Source organism: Bombina bombina, chromosome 6 (assembly GCF_027579735.1).
Source record: "Bombina bombina isolate aBomBom1 chromosome 6, aBomBom1.pri, whole genome shotgun sequence".
Taxonomy (NCBI): domain Eukaryota; kingdom Metazoa; phylum Chordata; class Amphibia; order Anura; family Bombinatoridae; genus Bombina; species Bombina bombina.
Window position 1 is genome coordinate 259,684,810 of NC_069504.1, and position 20,759 is coordinate 259,705,568.

Consider the following 20,759-nt stretch of genomic DNA (forward strand, 5'->3'; position numbering starts at 1 on the left):
AGACACACTTGTCTTTGTACTCCTCACCTGGTTGCCGCCACACATGCTTGACACCATCTGAACCAAAAAAGTTTATCTTAGTCTCATCAGACCACAGGACATGGTTCCAGTAATCTATGTCCTTAGTCTGCTTGTCTTCAGCAAACTGTTTGCAGGCTTTCTTGTGCATCATCTTTAGAAGAGGCTTCATTATGGGACGACAGCCATGCAGACCAATTTGATGCAGTGTGCGACGTAGGGTCTGAGCACTGACAGGCTAACCCCCCCCACCCCTTCAATCTCTGCAGCAATGCTGGCAGCACTCATACGTATATTTCCCAAAGACAATCTCTGGATATGATGCTGAGCACGTGCACTCACCTTCTTTGGTCGACCATGGCGAGGCCTATTCTGAGTGGAATCTGTCCTGTGAAACCGCTGTATGGTCTTGCCCACCATGCTGCAGCTCAGTTTCAGGGTCTTAGCAATCGTCATATAGCATAGGCCATCTTTATGTAGAGCAACAATTCTTTTTTCAGATCCTCAGAGAGTTCTTTGCCATGAGGTGCAATGTTGAACTTCCAGTGACCAGTAAGAGAGTGTGAGAGCGATAACACCAAATTTAACACACCTGCTCCCCATTCACACCTGAGACCTTGTAACACTAACGAATTACATGACACCGGGGAGGGAAAATGGCTAATTGGGCCCAATTTGGACATTTCCACTTAGGGGTGTACTCACTTTTGTTGCCAACGGTTTAGACATTAATGGCTGTGTGTTATTTTTGTGAGTTATTTTGATTGGACAGCAAATTTACACTGTTATACAGGCTGTACACTCACTACTTTACATTGTAGCAAAGTGTCATTTCTTCAGTGTTGTCACATGAAAAGATATAATAAAATATTTACAAAAATGTGAGGGGTGTACTCACTTTTGAGGGATACTGTATGTCAATGTGATATTACATTTTTTTCATTTTAATACATTTTCAAACGGCTAGATTACGAGTTGTGCGTTAAGGTAAAAAAGCAGCTGCTTTTTTACGCCCGCTGCTATTACGAGTCTTGCAGGTACCTACCTACATTTATTAATTTATGTCATTTAGTGTTTGTTTGTTTTTTGTAATTTAGCTAATTGTATTTTATTTATTTAATTGTATTTAATTTAGGTAATTTATTTAATTGTAGTGTAGTGTTAGGTGTTTGTGTAACTTAGGTTAGGTTTTAAATACAAACTTGCCTGTAAAATAAAAATAAACCCTAAGCTAGATACAATGTAACTATTAGTTATATTGTAGCTAGCTTAGTTTTTTTTTTTTATAGGTAAGTATTTAGTTGTAAATAGGAATTATTTAGGTAATGATAGTAATTTTATTTAGATTTATTTAAATTATATTTAAGTTAGGGGGTGTTAGGGTTAGGGTTAAACTTAGGTTTTGGGGTTAATACATTTTGAATAGTGGCGGCGACGTTGGGGGCGGCAGATTAGGGGTTAATAAATGTAGGTAGGTTGCGGCGACATTGGGGGAAGGAGATTAGGGGTTAATAAATATAATGTAGGTGTCGGTGATGTTGGGTGCAGCAGATTAGGGGTTAATAAGTATAATGTAGGTGTCGGTGATGTTGGGGGCGGCAGATTAGGGGTTAATAAGTGTAAGATTAGGGGTGTTTAGACTCAGGGTTCATGTTAGGGTGTTAGGTGTAAACATAACTTTAGTTTCCCTATAGGAATCAATGGGGCTGCGTTACTGAGTTTTACGCTGCTTTTTTTCAGGTGTTAGACTTTTTCTCAGCTGGCTCTCCCCATTGATGTCTATGGGGAAATTGTGCACGAGCACGTATAACCAGCTCACCGCTCACTTAAGCAGCGCTGGTATTGGAGTGCAGTGTGGAGCGCAATTTTGCTCTACGCTCACGTCTTGCCTGTTAACGCCGGGTTGATAAAAACCCGTAATACCAGCGCTGTAGGAAAGTGAGCGGTGAGAATAAACTGCAAGTTAGCACCGCACCCTGTGACCACACAACTCGTAATCTAGGCGAAGGGTATTCAAAAAGCTGACTAAATAAAATAAAAATAAAAAAATCTTTTTTTTTTGCATTATGGGGTTTGCAGTGTAGATTGATGTAAAAAAAAAAAAAAAGCCATTTTAGCATAAGGCTGCAACAATATGTGAAAAAAGTGAATACTTTTTGAATGCACTGTAGATTGAATGTCATTGGATGTTTGTATGTTTGTGTCAAGAGAAAAAAATAACTAGTAGGGAGGGCTCTTTCTCCATCTCCAGCCTAGGCTTACCATTTAAAGGGACAGGAAACTCAAAAATGTTCTTTCATGATTTGGATGGAACATACAATTTTAACACCTTAATGACCACAGCACTTTTCCATTTTCTGTCCGTTTGGGACCAAGGCTATTTTTACATTTTTGCAGTGTTTATGTTTAGCTGTAATTTTCCTCTTACTCATTTACTGTACCCACACATATTATATACCGTTTTTCTCACCATTAAATGGACTTTCTAAAGATACCATTATTTTCATCATATCTTATAATGTACTATAACAAAATTATAAAAAAGGAAAAAATGGAAAAAAAACACACTTTTTCTAACTTTGACCCCCAAAATCTGTTACACATCTACAACCACCAAAAAACACCCATGCTAAAAAGTTTCTAAATTTTGTCCTGAGTTTAGAACTACCCAATGTTTACATGTTCTTTGCTTTTTTTGCAAGTTATAGGGCCATAAATACAAGTAGCACTTTGCTATTTCCAAACCACTTTTTTTCAAAATTAGCGCTAGTTACATTGGAACACTGATATACCAAAGTATTAATCTAGGCACATTTTGGTATATTTCATGCCACCATTTCGCCGCCAAATGCGATAAAAAATTTGTTCACTTTTTCACAAATTTTTTCACAAACTTTCGGTTTCTCACTTAAATTATTTACAAACAGCTTGTGCAATTATGGCATAAATGGTTGTAAATTCTTCTCTGGCATCCCCTTTGTTCAGAAATAGCAGACATATATGGCTTTGGCGTTGCTTTTTGGTAATTAGAAGGCCGCTAAATGCAGCTGTGCACCACACGTGTATTATGCCCAGCAGTGCAGGGGTTAATTAGGGAGCTTGTAGGGTTAATTTTAGCTGTAGTGTAGTAGACAACCCAAGGTATTGATCTAGGCCCATTTTGGTATATTTCATGCCACCCATTTACCGCCAAATGCGATCAAATAAAAAAAATCATTCCCTTTTTCACCAACTTTTTCACAAATTTTAGGTTTCTCACTGAAATTATTTACAAACAGCTTGTGCAATTATGGCACAAATGGTTGTAAATGCTTCCCTGGGATCCCCTTTGTTCAGAAACAGCAGACATATATGGCTTTGGCGTTGCTTTTTGGTATTTCGAAGGCCGCTAAATGCCGCTGCGCATCACACGTGTATTATGGCTAGCAGTGAAGGGGTTAATTAGGTAGCTTGTAGGGAGCTTGCAGGGCTAATTTTAGCTTTAGTGTAGAGATCAGCCTCCCACCTGAAACATCAGACCCCCTGATCCCTCCCAAACAGCTCTCTTCCCTCCCCCACCCCACAATTGTCCCTGCCATCTTAAGTACTGGCAGATAGTCTGCCAGTACTAAAATAAAAGGTATATTTGGGGATTTTTGGTGGGGTTTTTTTTAAGCATATTTACATATGCTGCTGTGTAGGATCCCCCCCTTAGCCCCCAACCTCTCTGATCCCCCCAACAGCTCTCTAACCCTCCCCCTCTTCCATAATGGGCGCCATCTTGTTGTCATCTAGCTGTCTGCCAGTACCCAGTTTAGAAAAAAATTGTGGTTTCCCCCCCCTTTTCTGTAGTGTAGCTTCCCCCCCAAAGACCAACCCCCCACCCCTCCCAGATCCCTTAGATTGTGTTTTAAATAGTAAATACCCCCTTTCTCCCACTTATATTATGCTTTTTTTTCCTGTAGTGTAGCGGTTCCCACCCGTCCTGTGCACGCGCCCACATCCGTGCGCGCGTCTGTCGGTCCCGCCCCCCTCCACATCACACGGCCCATCGATGGCCGCCCACCCACCTCCCACATCGGCTCCCACCCACCAACGATACCGGCCATCGCTGTCCGGTGCAGAGAGGGCCACAGAGTGGCTCTCTCTGCATCGGATGGCCATGCAGGGTTATTGCAGGACGCCTTGATATCAAGGCATCACTGCAATAACCGGAAAGCATCTGGAAGCGAGCAGGATCGCTTCCAGCTGCTTTCCAGACCGACGATATGCAGGGTACATCCTCAGTCGTTAACTGTATTTATTTTAGAGCACGTACCCTGCACGTCGTCGGTCATTAAGGGGTTAAACAACTTTCCAATCTACTTCTGTTATCAAATTTGCTCCATTATCTTGTTATCCTTTACTGAAGAAACAGCTTTGCTAAACACATCTAGTTAGCCAATCTCAAGAGACAAATGTGTGCAGGCACCAATCAGCAACTAGTTTGACTAGTGTAGGATATGTGTGTATTCTTTTTCAACAAGGGATACCAAAAGAAAGAAGCACAATTAAAAATAGTAGTGAATTTAAAAGTGTGTTTTTAAATTACATGATCAAACTGAATCATGTAAGTTTCATTTTGACCTTCCTTTCCCTTTAAAGAGAGTTCCAGTTTCAGAAGGGCTTGCGCAATACTCATTCTTCAAGAGCAGTTTCAACCTTTTGGAGGCAGCTGCATTACTTTCTGAGTTTTGGAAAGTGCCTAACTTTCTCTTTGGGTATTCCACAGAAAATACTTAATTATGTTATTTCCCATTTAAAATGTTTTGCAGTATCTTTTTCTTTTCTTATTCCTTTTTCTACAAAACTTTGTATTACTTTTGTATCTGTTTCACCGGTGAGTATTTGTCTAGGTGAGCCAAGATAACTAAAAATTAAACCCAAACTACAGAAATGTATATATATCAGCTTTTTTCTTTCCTTGTTTGCCCATGCACTAACATTGGCAGTATACATTTCTGCCCATTCCGTCCTAAATAGAGGCAACTTTTACTAGTGAGCATTGTCTAGGAATACAGGTGGCCCTCGTTTTACAACGCTTCAATTTACACCGTTTCAGAATAACAACCTTTTTTTCCAGTCATGTGACTGCTATTGAAAAGCATTGAGAAGCAGTGCATTTATTAAAATAGCCAGTAGGTGGAGCCGTCTGCTTGTGTTGCAGCAAAGCCAAGCAAGCTGAAATTAATTTAACCAGACCTGAGCTATCGAGCAGATTTCAAAGGAACAAGATCTTCCTGTCTATAACTCAGTCCAGATTGGAATGCATAGAAAGAACTGTTTGCAGAAAAATGCAAGTGAAGTCTGTGTTGTGTGATTACTGTATTAGGTTTATAATGCTGTTTAGCAAATGTTTTTGTTCATTTAACTTAGTTTAATTATATATTCTGTGTTGTGTGATTATTTTATTAGGTTTATAATGCTGTCTAGCATTTAAAGTCTTCATTTCAAAGCTTTTAAAATAATGTATTAGGTGTTACTTATGACAATTTTGAGAGGGGCCTGGAACCTATCTCCCTCACTTCCCATTGACTTACATTATAAACTGGGTTTCAATTTACAACGGTTTTGATTTACAACCATTCCTTCTGGAACCTAACCCCGGCGTAAACTGAGGGCTACCTGTATATAGAAATGTCTGTGTTTTAGATTTAATTAAGTCAACTAATAGTATGTTTTTAAATAATGTATATGAAGCTGGAAAAAATGGTAGTGAACACTCAGGTGTATTGGTTTCTTACAGTTTGGAAATTTTATACTTTAAATGTTTGGTTCAGAATTTAAACTCTAATTTATATATAATTATTATTATTATCATTATTATTATTAATAATATTAATAGCATTTTTTTGAGGCTGGTAAATTCCACTAGCTCCAGACTAGTAAAACAAATTGTAGTGGACAATCAGAAAACACATCTGACCTATATGTATTGGTATCTTACATCTCATCTATTTAAGGTACAGCACTTATCCAGGTAGTCATTATTTCTAGAATCTATGACATTATGTTCTTCTGAGCAGAAGCTGTGGCCAAGTGTTTATAAAAGAAAATGCAGACAGACCATCATTAAGGTTTTAGTGACCTCTAGTTGCCTACTGAGATATCTTGGTCAATGGTGTTCTTTGGATGGCAGGTGGCTATATAAATATAGAATAAGAAAGAGAAGGATCAGCAGCTGTTGAGTGTTTTTCCCAGCACAGTCTCTGATGTAACTGACAGTGTACATTTGCACAAACAAGCTACAAGAGAGAGTCTAGCTACCCCTGTGCCTGTCAGTCTGGTCACCAGGGACTCCTCCATGTGCAATAAGAAAAGTCCTTGATTTCCAGAACCATATGCTATGAACAACCAGTCCTGAACTGTTACCGAGTTCCATCACCCTGAGAGCTTTCTAAGGATTTATTTTCGTTCTATCAGGTTGGTTAATCATTGTGATGTCAGTATCTACAAACTCTTTATTGTTTACTTACAATTTAAAACTCTGTCAAAGTTTGCTTTTTTAATTTTTTAAGAAAAGCAAACAAAAATCTTTAAATATAAATGTTTTGCACTATAATACATTTACCTGGATGAAACAATTTCATATACTATCAGTTTAAGTTAGACATTTTTGTAACTTAGACCTCCTTGTAATATAAATGTATACAATTACAGGGTGTAATTACATTAATAGTGTCAATAAAATATTTATCTGACTCTTTTTTTTAAATTCAGTACAGCAGTAATTACAATAGTCTCTAAAATATTTAAATCATTATTATAATTTCATAAGATCACAGGAAAATGTATATTTGTATACAATGTAAGGTCAGTATAACCTTCATTGTTCTAGTCTGACCTTTATGTGCCAAAAATTGTTTTGTTTCAGTCTGTAAAAACAGCAACAGAAACTTATAAACTTATTTATGTTTTAAAAACTGTATAAGGTCCCTAAAAGTGATGACATGGAATGATGAATGAACAGTATGATGAATAAATATTCTTTTAGAAGTTTAAAAAAAAAAACCTGTTGATTACAAAAAGATAATGACTGACATTTTAAAAAGTCCAGGGGATGTTTTTACTAACAGAATAGAAAGAGAGTAAATATATTTCAGAAAGATTGGCAAACACATAAGGTTATACTTAGTATGAATTAAGTTGTAGTTTTTTATGTAGATATTAACTTGTGTAAATGTACAATATAGCTATAGGTTTCGTGGCTACACATCATACTCCATCCCAGTATATTGTGCATACGTTGCAAAGGGATAACTTTGTACTTTTCAGTGGCATGTTCAGATCTGCACCAGCTTTGAGAAAATGGAGCATCTTGGTGTCAATCTGATTTCTATATTTAATGTTCCCTATAGTCAATAGATGTTGTTTGCTGTACAGTTTTTTTTTTAACTTTAAAGGGACACTACAGTCAAAATGAATATGATCTCAAACAAATTATTTTGTGATTCCGACAGAGCATATAATTTAAAAAAATGTTTCTAATTTACTTCTATTATCAAATTTGTTTAATTCCCGTGATATTCTGTGTTGAAGAGATACCTAGGTAGGCATCTGGAGCACTAGATGGAAGGAAATAGTGCTGCCACCTAGTGTTCCTGCAAATGGATAACATCTTTGCTGCAATATAGTGCTCCAGTAATGGGCTGTTTCCTGGGCATATGTCCCTGTTTTTCAAGAAATGATACCAAGAGAACAGAGAAAATATGATAATAGAAGTAAATTAGAAAGTTGTTTAGAATTGCACAATCAATTTGAATCATGAAAAAACAATGGGTTTCCTGTCCCTTTAAGCTTTCAAGATTCAGATAGACCATTCAGTTTTTAACAAACTTTCCAATTGACTACCATTATCTAATTGAGCACAGTCTTTTCATATGTACACTTTATTAGGCAGCAGCTCTGAGCATGTGCAGGAGTTCACAGTGTCTATATGAGTCTGTGATGTATTGATGCTCAGAGCCGTCATGAGCACTCTCCCACCTTGAGGGAGATCTGGGGGCTCCTTACTGCTCCTACCCCGGCGATCGTGCCTGTAGAGTGACAGGCATCGCCGGGGCTTCACGTGATGCACGGTGACGTCACGCGCAATTACATGATGACGTCACCACGCAACTTTATTTATACTTAACAATGTTAAGTATAGGAGGAGGGGGCATGCTGCTTAGAAGCCTGTATCTCAGGCATCTAAGCAGCTACAGACCCCCAAGACCCATTGTTGGAAAGGTAATCGCTTAACCTTTCCAACAGTGTAAGTATTGGGGGTCTGTAAAAAAACAATAAAACAAAAGTTAAAAAACATGTTTTCAAACATTTCAAAAATAAAAAAAATAAAATAAAATATTAGCACAGAGGTGAGAAATGGCTTAGCAGCCAAAAGGTTAAAGGGACACTGAACCCATTTTTTTTCTTTCATGATTCAGATAGAGCATGCAATTTTAAGCAACTTTCTAATTTACTCCTATTATCAAATTTTCTTCATTCTCTTGCTATCTTTAATTGAAAAGCAAGAATGTAAGTTTAGAAGCCGGCCCATTTTTGGTTCACAACCTGGGTTGTCCTTGCTGATTGGACAGCACCAAAAAAAACAACAACAAAAAAAACAAGTGCTGTCCAGAGTCCTGAACCAAAAATTGTCTGGCTCCTTAGCTTAGATGCCTTCTTTTTCAAATAAAGAAAGCAAGAAAAAATACGATAATAGGAGTAAATTAGAAAGTTGCTTAAAATTGCATGCTCTATCTGAATCATGAAAGAAAACAATTGGGTTTAGTGTCCCTTTGAGCGTTTTACTACTCTTGAAGTTGGGCACTTTCTGAGATTTACAAAGATTAATACATTTTTCTTATCAAGTTTACATGCCTGCTTCTGCTTGCTTTCATTTATGTATGGAAGCATAGTTTTAGTACATTTATATTACATAAAAAAGTATTCTATATATGTTTCCTTTTTAGTTTGCACTCGTCACCAATGGCTCTTTGTATTAACAAGTGTAAATGTGAGTAAACAATGTCAAATGGTAATCATGACTAAACATATTTCATTTTAAGCCAAGTCTTACAGGACTAGACTGTTGGGGTAGTGGGAAAGTTTACAATAGGCCTACCTTACTAGACCCAGGTATAGCCTTTGGGATTAATAGCAGACCTTGGAATTCATCTTTCATTTGTATAAACAAATGCTGAATATGGCAGCAGGTAGTGGCATTTTGCTCTTTTCGGAGCCAGATTTATTTGTATAATAGTGCAACAAACAAAGATCTGTGCAAATCCAGATGTTTGTGTGTTGCTATATAAAACAAATGAATCTGTTTCTAAAAAGGGCCTAATGCCGCTACCCATAATCATATTTGTAAAAACAAATGCCGAATTTACGTCTAATCAATCATTTTTTCTTTTTTTTTTATCTCTTTTCAATGATTTCCATATCCCCCAGCAGGCCCGGATTGGCCATAGCGCATACACGCCGAATGCTCAGTGTGCCGGGCTCTTACGTGTGCCTTGCTGCTAAATAGAAGCCCCATCCTCTCTTAATATGGGTAACAATAGGAACGCTGTTACAGTCTGCCTATTTTGTAAAGCAGAAAGTACATTTTCTGTCTGGTTGTTAAGCAGAGGCGATGCATGACGAGAGAGCTGGTGTATTATGGCTACCTAGCTGACGGAGGTCTAACTAATGTGGGCTTCTTCTCCATTAAATGTTCTGGCCTATTTATGGTCCCAGTCCAGTCCTGCCCCCCAGAATAAAAGGACCCTTGCTAACACATAACAAACTAATGCACATATACAGGTTTTGTGCAGTTAAAGAAAGAGATTCGGGCTGTCCTATCCTAGGGTCTGATCATCAATAACTTGCTGAGTAAAATTGTGCATAATCTTAGGGATTTTTTTTACACTTTTATCATAATGTAGACGTCTGTGCTTCATATTCAAAACTCTGTGTAGTGAAAATAGCATCTCTCAAACTAAAATTTGTATTTCTAAAATGCTTTGAGAGACTTCTTGAATCAATCATCTCGCCTGAATGAATAGCTTTAGATCATCAGGCCCCTATTTTCTTTCTTTTAAAGGGACATGACACCCAACATTTTTGTTTATTATATTTCTTCATTCTCTTTGTATCCTTTGTTGATGGAGCAGCTATGAACTTCTGTAAGCTAGCTGAATACATAGTATGAGCCAATGGCAAGAAGCATACTGTAAATATACAGTAATGCATTGCTGCTCCGGAGTCTACTTAGGTATGCTTTTAAATAAAGGATACAAAGCAAATTAGATAATAGAAGTAAATGGTAAATTTCTTTAAAATTGTATGCTCTATCTGAATCATAAAATAAAAATGTTGGGTTTCATGTCCCTCTAACGTGGTTTAGCGCCAATAAATTGTTAACAATAAATTAAGATTAATCAAGCAGGTATTTAAACAAACAGGCATACATTTCTTTCTAATCACAATCTATTAATACACAATACACAAATAAACCCAAAAATGCAATTTCTCATGCATTTTAGGCTCTGCAGCTGGTATAACAAGTCAATGAAAATACATTAAGGGAAAAAAATTTACATTATACTGTCCCTTTAATAGAGCAAATGACTAGAGATAGTATTTGAGGTAGAGGAAGAAAACAATAGTTTACAGAAGATAACAGTAGATAACAGTATTAACCCAAGCCTCCCTGGGAGAAAGTGGAACAACCACTATTTTGAAATCTTTTTTACAGCAAAGTAAATGATAAATGTATATTGCAATAATGTTATACTTTTAATAATGAAACATTGTATGCATTGTAAAGTGTAAGCTTAATGGCCCTGTAACTGTGCTACTCACTTTGTGTTATGTGGGGGCAATCTGAAGGCAGCAATACAAATGTATGCAGCTGTGTACAGTTTCTATGGTATAGGTATCAGAAGTGGCCACAGCTTTATAAGTTAGGTATGTTAATTGCATATATTCACTATATGTTATCAGTTTAACGTGTTAGCATCGGGCAGTTTTTGAAGGAAGACCTTGTAGACTTTCATTTTTGCCCCATCCTATCTTATGTGTAGTTTTGTTTTATAGCCCACTAGTACCGGAATACTATGTGGCCACAAGTGTATTAAAGAAACAAGATTTACACTTATTAATAAGTCAATTTCTTCACATGCAAAATAGTGACATATGAAGACACCACCAGCCACTTTGTTTATTTTGTATGACTTGAGTCTTGTATTTCCTTCAAAGAATTTGACTTTGAGCACAACTCTTGGCACTTGTGCTATACGTAGGTGTCTGAAAGTAAGTGGTGGACTTTGTATACAATAAGTAAAATTACAGTAGTTGCCAACGGGATATTAATTTTCTCTAAGAAAGAGCCAATACATGAACAATAAAACATAGTGTACAGTTCAGCACTGCCAATGTGGATGATGTCATGTGTGACATTACTGATCACGTGTGGCTAAACTGGCACGTTCACTTACCTTACTTGGCTAAGGCCTAGATTACAAGTGTAGCATTATTCATAGTGCAGGGTGCGCTATCAATATCGCTGGTGCGTTCTAGGATTAGTGTGCAATGTGGTATTTAAAATCCTTGGTAAAACAGGATAACCAGAGGAATGTTTATTGCGGCTGATATTCCTTTAGTGCAACCTATACTTTCAATAGATATCGCTCATAGAAAGTGCAACACGTAACAGCGCTAAAAAAATGCAACTTGAGATGTGAAGTAAAGTGTTAGGGCTACAAGAAAAGTATAATTCATATGCATATTAAAATAAAGTATTATATATATATATATATATATATATATATATATATATATATATTAAATATAAAATATGTTTATTATAAAAAAAAAAAGTGTTTAAAAGGGATATGGTATATGTCAATGTGTTCGACTGGGAAGGGATGAAAGGTGTATATAAATGGGTATATATTTGTATGTGTGTATTTATATCTGTGTATATATGTGTTTATATGTGCACACATACATACTGTATGTATGTATATATATATATATATATATATATATATATATATATATATATATATATATATACACATATACACATTTATGTACACCTTTCCGCCCTGTCAAACATCTTGACATATATAATATCCTTTTTAAACAATGTAAATATTTTTTTATAGAAATATTTCAAATATATTGTTCTTCACTTATGTTATTGTTATGTTTAAATATTTATATATTCGATAGATAGATCGATAGATAAATAGATAGATAGATAGATAGACGGACAAGGTATTTGAAGATTTGGCTTTAGCGCAGTTGTTGTAAGGCACCTTTGGTTCGGCACGCTAGCAAAACCCAGAGGAGGCTTTTGTATAGTGCTTCAGAAGTCTATGGGGAAAGGTAGTTAGCGCAACCTTTAGATGTTAGATGTTGGGGAGCCTGAGTCTTTTGCTTGTGCAGACTTTTTACTTTCAAACTGTAATGCAAGAGCAAGAATAGGAGCGCTATTGATTTAACTTGAGTGCTAATTATTTTGCACTCCACTTCTAGGCCTATATCAGCAATTTGTATTGTGTTAAATAGGATGTTTAGTTACAATACCTTATTGTGAGATACTGCTTGGTTTTAGGGCATTTCGGACAATCTTTCTTTTGTTTGTTAAAATCTTATAATAAGCAACATAAATACATAATAATGCATTTAAATGTGTCAAACAATTAAACCATCACAATGCTTAGCAGGCCAAAGAAATCCCTGACTTGCCTCTGCTTTTTGTGCAAACATTCATTATTTTATTGTATGATGTTAAAATCCTTTTGGATCAATATTGGGACATTTTAACCAAAGCAATTAAAGTGACATAAAAGTGCAAACAGAAAATGCTCTAATGTTTTAGTATTGCACTGTTGCTTGCATTTAACTATATAGCTATGAGTTTACCCCTACAAAAGGGATTAAACAGCTCCACACCCCTCTGAGGAAGCGTTTTTTGTGAAACGTACGTCAGGGGTCCTGGGGATAAGCTTTGTCTTTCCCCTTCCTTTTAACTGGCTCACCTTAGTTGATCTGGTAAAAATGCAGCTTTAATAAATTGTTAAAGTTAAAATTTAAAATAGCCCTCGGATTGTAAGGGCTTAGCTTACTACTATAATCTCTGCTGCTTGATACCAGTGATACTGATTTCAGATTAAAATTTAAAAATCTTAGTTCAACTTAGGTGCAGTGTTTTTAATCTTTAGCTTCTGCTAAGTGTATGTGTGGTTAAACTTTGATTTAATAAACTTTAGTGTGTGAATGATGGAACATTTTTTTCTAAAGTAAAACTACTTAGCTTTGATTCAGTTAGGGCAATAGTGGAAATTTTCCTTCACAGATTTAAGTTACCTACCTCTACTTGTAAGCCTATTTACAATTATTTATTAGTTGTGTTCTGTCCTTAACTTCAAATCTGTGGCAGGAGATCTCTGTGGTTAGGAGACTATAAAACTCAAATTGGGCCACCTGCCCTTAACCACTGAATCTCTTGTTATACTATACTTTGCCCTACCCCCACCCTCTCACTCTAAACTGTTCTAAACAAGGAGAATATACCCAGATTCTTATTCTGGGTTTAGCCTTTTTTCTAGGGGGTTTTTTCTTTCTACATTTAATTATGAATATTCAAGGCGATATAGCTAATCGCCAACAAAAAAGGTTACAGGAATTAAATTCACTGTTTAATACAACTAATAGTGATAACATACAAATTAATGAAGAAGAGTTGAATAATGTACTGTGCAAACTACATCAGACTTTACATAAGCAGTCCAAAAGGTGGTGGAACTGGCACTTTTTCGAAAAGTATGCCGAAAAAAACCTAATACCCAGGGGTCTAAGAATGAAAGTGTTCCCTGCATTCACTTTAAACAATGAAGATCTAGTAAAACAATGGGAAACTGCATTAACTGAGTGTTCGCTTAAATTAATCCAAATTCTAATAAAACACGACAAATTAGAGCTCACTAAACTGGACACTGAAATAGAGGAATATAACACCCAGTTGTCAAAGTTTGATGAAAAATTTGATTACAAAGCAAAATATGATAAATACCAACATGAACTAGACAAATTAGAAATGGAAGTAGTAGCGAACAAAAAACAGAAACTCCAAAGAGATATAGAGGACTTTCAAAATCAGAGAATATACCGTTGGCGCAGTAACCATACATCTAGACATAGATCCAACAGATATATAATACAACAATCTGACAGCAGTGCTGATAGTGAATCTGATATCTCTGACAATGAAACAGAGATAGGTAATTCTAACCAACACACCAATCAGAGAAGCAATAACAGTGATAATGCTTCCCAATCCACCAGACCTAAGACACATAGTGCAGCACAGTCACTAAATACATCCTCCTCTTCTTTTTTAGTTCAAACTCCACACAATCCAACTCCTCCAACATTGCAGACCAATCACACAATACCCAATTCACGGGGGAACAAAAGGAAATTTACTTGTCCAACACGTCAATCCACCAGGAGGAGGGAACTAAGTCCCTTCTCCAAAATCAGGATGACAAACTAAGGGTCATCAATCTGTCAGATCACACACTGAACCAAGATCATATAGATGTATTATCTAAGGGATTATCTTTTTGTCCTGTTAATTCTCTCAATAAATTTGAATTAATAAAAGACATACATTTATTTTCACGCAAGTTGATGCTGAAAAAAATATATGCCTATAATCCCAATATATTAGACGCAGAAGATCTAAGTACAGTTGATCTATTAGAACAACTCAGTGACGGGAATATGACTGATACTAATGATGTTACCCCACCTGATTCCAGTACATGGAAATCCACACTGAAACCTAAATCCAAATATGTTCCCTCTATGTCAAATTCACCTGAAATTCAGGTATTCTGTAAAATGGTCTGTAATCAAATTGAGCAATTGCCTGTTACTCGAAAGAATCACAATTTGACAATATCAGAATTTAAAGCTCTGAATGAGATTGAATCTTGGAAAGACATCACTATAAAGCCGTCTGACAAGGGTGGGAACGTGGTATTGTGGCCATCCAAAATGTATATAGACGAAGCCTCCAGACAGCTATCCAATTCTACCTGCTATAAACAATTGATCTTTAATCCTCAAAGCTCATATCTGACACAATATAACAACTTAGTCAAACAAGCCTGGACAGACAATATTATTACCAATACTGAGAAAAAGTATTTAACTGTAGATCACCCTAAAGTCGCTACGTTATATTTCTTACCAAAGGTGCACAAGAACTCCCAAATACCCCCAGGCAGACCTATCGTTTCTGGGAATGAAAATCTAACAGAAAAGGCCAGCAGATATGTCGACCAAAGATTAAGAGAGTACTTAAACACATTACCTTCATATGTCCGTGATACCATGGAGGTATTGCAAATATTACAAAATATTCAGCTCTCTGATGACATGTGGCTTGTAACTGCAGATGTAGAATCACTCTACACTAATATCAGACACACAGATGGAATAGCAGCCATCAAGTATTTCTTGTCAACAAATACAAATGACAATGATGATCATAATAATTTTGTAATCCAACTACTGCAGTTTATCTTGACACACAATTTCTTCACCTTTAACGATAGGTACTATTTACAGACGCAGGGTACCGCGATGGGTACGGCCTGCGCACCTACATATGCCAATCTGTTTTTGGGGTACTGGGAGCTCTTTAATGTATTCTCAACTGAACTACAACATCATACTGATCACATTCCGCTATGGATAAGATATATAGATGATGTCTTATTCATATGGCAAGGAACATCTGTGGAATTAGATCAATTCATGAACAAAATAAACATGAATAATAAAAATATCAAATTAACATATTCAGCCGATCAACATAAAATTTCCTTTCTGGATATAACCATATTCAAGAAAGAAGATGGTTACATTAACACCACCATTTACCGAAAAGAAACAGCGACTAACACTCTATTACACAGGTCTAGTGCTCATCCACCATGTACCCTTAAGGCTATCCCCTTCGGGGAATTTCTGCGCCTAAGACGTAACTGTTCCAGCACTGACATATATCTCACGGAAAGCAACAATTTAATGGACAGACTTATGGCACGAGGCTATAGCAAAAAAGCAGTCAAACGAGCCAAATATAAGGCCCTAAATACCCACAGAGAAAATTTACTCATTCCCAAGGTCAAAAATACTAGTGAGTCTAATCCAAGATTAATCACTACATATAACCCACAAATGTCAGAAATAACTAAAATAATTAACCAACACTGGAAAATTCTGCAAAATGATCCCTCTCTGAAGGAAAACATTGGTGACAGAATTTCAATTGGGTACAAAAGACCCACAAATCTCAGGGATAGACTCGTCTCTAGCCACTATGTAAGAGCCTTTAAGAAAAAGGACACTGATCCAGGGATGTTCCCATGTGGGACTTGCTCAGCATGCCCATACGTAATGAAGTCAAAAACCATTCAAGACAAAGATGGCCAGTTATATAATTTAGCTTCCCATTTCTCCTGTAGAACTATTGCGGTTGTGTATGCTCTTTTTTGCCAATGCAAAATGATCTATGTTGGCATGACAACCCGGGAGATCAGAGTACGTATTCTTGAACATGCTAACAACATAAAAAATGCCAACAAGGATGAAGCCCGTGGCAAAAAGTTAACTTCTGTAGCAAAACACTTCCAAATACATCACAAGTGTTCCACTAGCAATCTGAAATATATGGTCATTCAGAAAGCCTCACTGGGAATACGAGGAGGCAATCTGGAAAAGACATTACTCAAACTTGAATGTAAATGGATTTACCGTTTAAACTCTGTAAAACCTAATGGCATGAATGACTTCAACAATTACTTTGTATATTTATAAATGAAATGGGGTATCACTTTTCATCACTGCTGTATCTTATCACGTTCTCAAAAATTTTCTGGCTTATTCCAGATTTCACTTATAATGATCTAACAATCACCACACTACCCTAATGTCTAGGCTAAGGGTACTACTCTTTAACTCACATAAAGGTACACTTGTCACTCTGTACACTTCGTATAAGCTAAATTCATTTAGAGTTATAATCGACTTGTTTACTTATTCACACACGGTACACAGGTTAGTCTATACATCTTGGATAAGCAGATTTTATCCAGTGAATATATACACATTAGATTAGGCATGTCTCAACTTTGTCTCTCCCCTCCCTTGTTATGTTAACTTTATTTTGTAACTTTATTTTTTCACACACTATAGCACTCTTCACATAATTTTTGTTTTATTCTCACGTCTATTTTTGTTTATGATAATTTTTTCACCTAGTAATGATAAAGTGATCTGACCTGAACATTATATACAAAATTAGCATTTGTATTACTGAGAACAATAATATCCCTTTATAATTAAGTATACTATTCACTTTTAATAAACCCAAGTATACCATTCCACTTTGGAAATATAACCGAATAGGTAACTAATATGAACTAACTGAATAGGTAACTAATATGAACTAAAGGCTATTTCGGATATAGATGTTCCAATAAGAGGCATCATACCATATTTGTGCCTACAATAATAATAACATCTCCATAATTCATCCCTGGTATCTGTTCATTCTCCAACAAATAGTGGTGCCTTTTATGTAACCTTTCTTTTCTTTTTAGAATTCTACATGGGAATTAAAAGTATAAGCAGTTCACCCAGATTAGACTAAGTAATTGGTTTTCGTGTAGATATATCTTATTCCTATATATCACTCACATAAGCCTACAGCGGACTAAAACAAAATCAAATCTCATAGATCATAATACACGCTTAGATTTGTCAACAACTACTCCATGTACTAGATTCATGTGTCAACATATGTTATAAGTGATCAGCCAATAAGATCGTTACTACAGAAGTGAATATAAACAAACACGCCCACTCCAGACATAACACTAATGTTAGCGTATATAGCAGTGCACTTGTATACACGGAATAAATGCTATTGAGCAGATTCATCACATCCATCAATAATAACCACCGCTGCATACTGTGTAGTAATATCTAATAGGAGATATGATATGCCGATTTTCATTTATATGCATTTATATGCACTATCTCCCGTATCCAGATATGATTATTCCGGACAGCAATTTCACTAAACGTATTCCCTAAGTGCAATGTTTGTTTATATATAAGGGATATATTAACATGATCTATCCATTTATGGTAAGCGATCTAACTTGTTAAGTTACTGCGGTATACCTCGCATTGACATGTCAGTTAAGCAACGACAGACATCAGCATAACATACCATGTACTAGATTCATGTGTCAACATATGTTATAAGTGATCAGCCAATAAGATCGTTACTACAGAAGTGAATATAAACAAACACGCCCACTCCAGACATAACACTAATGTTAGCGTATATAGCAGTGCACTTGTATACACGGAATAAATGCTATTGAGCAGATTCATCACATCCATCAATAATAACCACCGCTGCATACTGTGTAGTAATATCTAATAGGAGATATGATATGCCGATTTTCATTTATATGCATTTATATGCACTATCTCCCGTATCCAGATATGATTATTCCGGACAGCAATTTCACTAAACGTATTCCCTAGGTGCAATGTTTGTTTATATATAAGGGATATATTAACATGATCTATCCATTTATGGTAAGCGATCTAACTTGTTAAGTTACTGCGGTATACCTCGCATTGACATGTCAGTTAAGCAACGACAGACATCAGCATAACATATGGTGGATCAATCCTCCAATGAGATTTGTTCAATAAATGTCAATGTAAACAACAACGCCCACTTTTGGACGCAGCGTGACGTTTTGAATTCCAATCCTTTTATGCACCCTATCACCAGTTACTTCTGTGACTGACATTTGTATGAGCCAATGAAAATGTAACTCTGGCAATCAAGGGACATCCACTCCAACACCGGAGGAGAGTCTTAATGACTCATAAATAGAGCATTTTGCAGCAGCTCCACACCCCTCTGAGGAAGCGTTTTTTGTGAAACGTACGTCAGGGGTCCTGGGGATAAGCTTTGTCTTTCCCCTTCCTTTTAACTGGCTCACCTTAGTTGATCTGGTAAAAATGCAGCTTTAATAAATTGTTAAAGTTAAAATTTAAAATAGCCCTCGGATTGTAAGGGCTTAGCTTACTACTATAATCTCTGCTGCTTGATACCAGTGATACTGATTTCAGATTAAAATTTAAAAATCTTAGTTCAACTTAGGTGCAGTGTTTTTAATCTTTAGCTTCTGCTAAGTGTATGTGTGGTTAAACTTTGATTTAATAAACTTTAGTGTGTGAATGATGGAACATTTTTTCTAAAGTAAAACTACTTAGCTTTGATTCAGTTAGGGCAATAGTGGAAATTTTCCTTCACAGATTTAAGTTACCTACCTCTACTTGTAAGCCTATTTACAATTATTTATTAGTTTTAAACATCTTGACATATATAATATCCTTTTTAAACAATGTAAATATTTTTTATAGAAATATTTCAAATATATTGTTCTTCACTTATGTTATTGTTATGTTTAAATATTTATATATTCGATAGATAGATCGATAGATAAATAGATAGATAGATAGATAGACGGACAAGGTATTTGAAGATTTGGCTTTAGCGCAGTTGTTGTAAGGCACCTTTGGTTCGGCACGCTAGCAAAACCCAGAGGAGGCTTTTGTATAGTGCTTCAGAAGTCTATGGGGAAAGGTAGTTAGCGCAACCTTTAGATGTTAGATGTTGGGGAGCCTGAGTCTTTTGCTTGTGCAGACTTTTTACTTTCAAACTGTAATGCAAGAGCAAGAATAGGAGCGCTATTGATTTAACTTGAGTGCTAATTATTTTGCACTCCACTTCTAGGCCTATATCAGCAATTTGTATTGTGTTAAATAGGATGTTTAGTTACAATACCTTATTGTGAGATACTGCTTGGTTTTAGGGCATTTCGGACAATCTTTCTTTTGTTTGTTAAAATCTTATAATAAGCAACATAAATACATAATAATGCATTTAAATGTGTCAAACAATTAAACCATCACAATGCTTAGCAGGCCAAAGAAATCCCTGACTTGCCTCTGCTTTTTGTGCAAACATTCATTATTTTATTGTATGATGTTAAAATCCTTTTGGATCAATATTGGGACATTTTAACCAAAGCAATTAAAGTGACATAAAAGTGCAAACAGAAAATGCTCTAATGTTTTAGTATTGCACTGTTGCTTGCATTTAACTATATAGCTATGAGTTTACCCCTACAAAAGGGATTAAACACCTAGTTAAAGCAAAGCCCTACTGGGAGCTAGCTGAACACATCAGGCAGGCGTGCTAATGACAATAGTGATGTGTGTGGAAGTTTATCACAAAAGCTCCCAGTAGTGCAGCTCAACATTGGATAAGAGAACAAATTAAATTTGATAATAGAAGTAAATGTAAAGTCTCTTGAAATTCTGAAAATCTAAGCTATCAAAGTTTTCCTTTGATTTTCATGTTCCTTATATACATTATATTAATAGAATAAATAATATTAGATTTTTACCTATAATACTTGATTAAAGTAATATTAAAGTATTTTTTTCTATATCTGCTCAAAAGCCAAAGGGACAGTAAAGTAAACATTAAACTTTCATGATTCAGATACAGCATGTAAACAACTTTCCAATTTACTTCTATTATCAATTTGCCTTGTTCTTTTGATATCCTTTGT

At 35.9% G+C, this 20,759-nt stretch overlaps 1 protein-coding gene across 4 annotated transcripts in view; it reads left to right on the forward strand.

The window, feature by feature from the left end:
* Window positions 1–6,230: 6,230 nt before the first annotated feature.
* Window positions 6,231–20,759, forward strand: part of BEST3 (bestrophin 3) — a 212,381-nt gene continuing 197,852 nt past the window's right edge. For all 4 annotated transcript variants that reach the window (XM_053716798.1, XM_053716799.1, XM_053716800.1 and 1 more), the window contains exon 1: window positions 6,231–6,459. The gene's annotated coding sequence lies outside the window, so the exon portion shown is untranslated. The remainder of the gene's footprint in view (window positions 6,460–20,759) is intronic.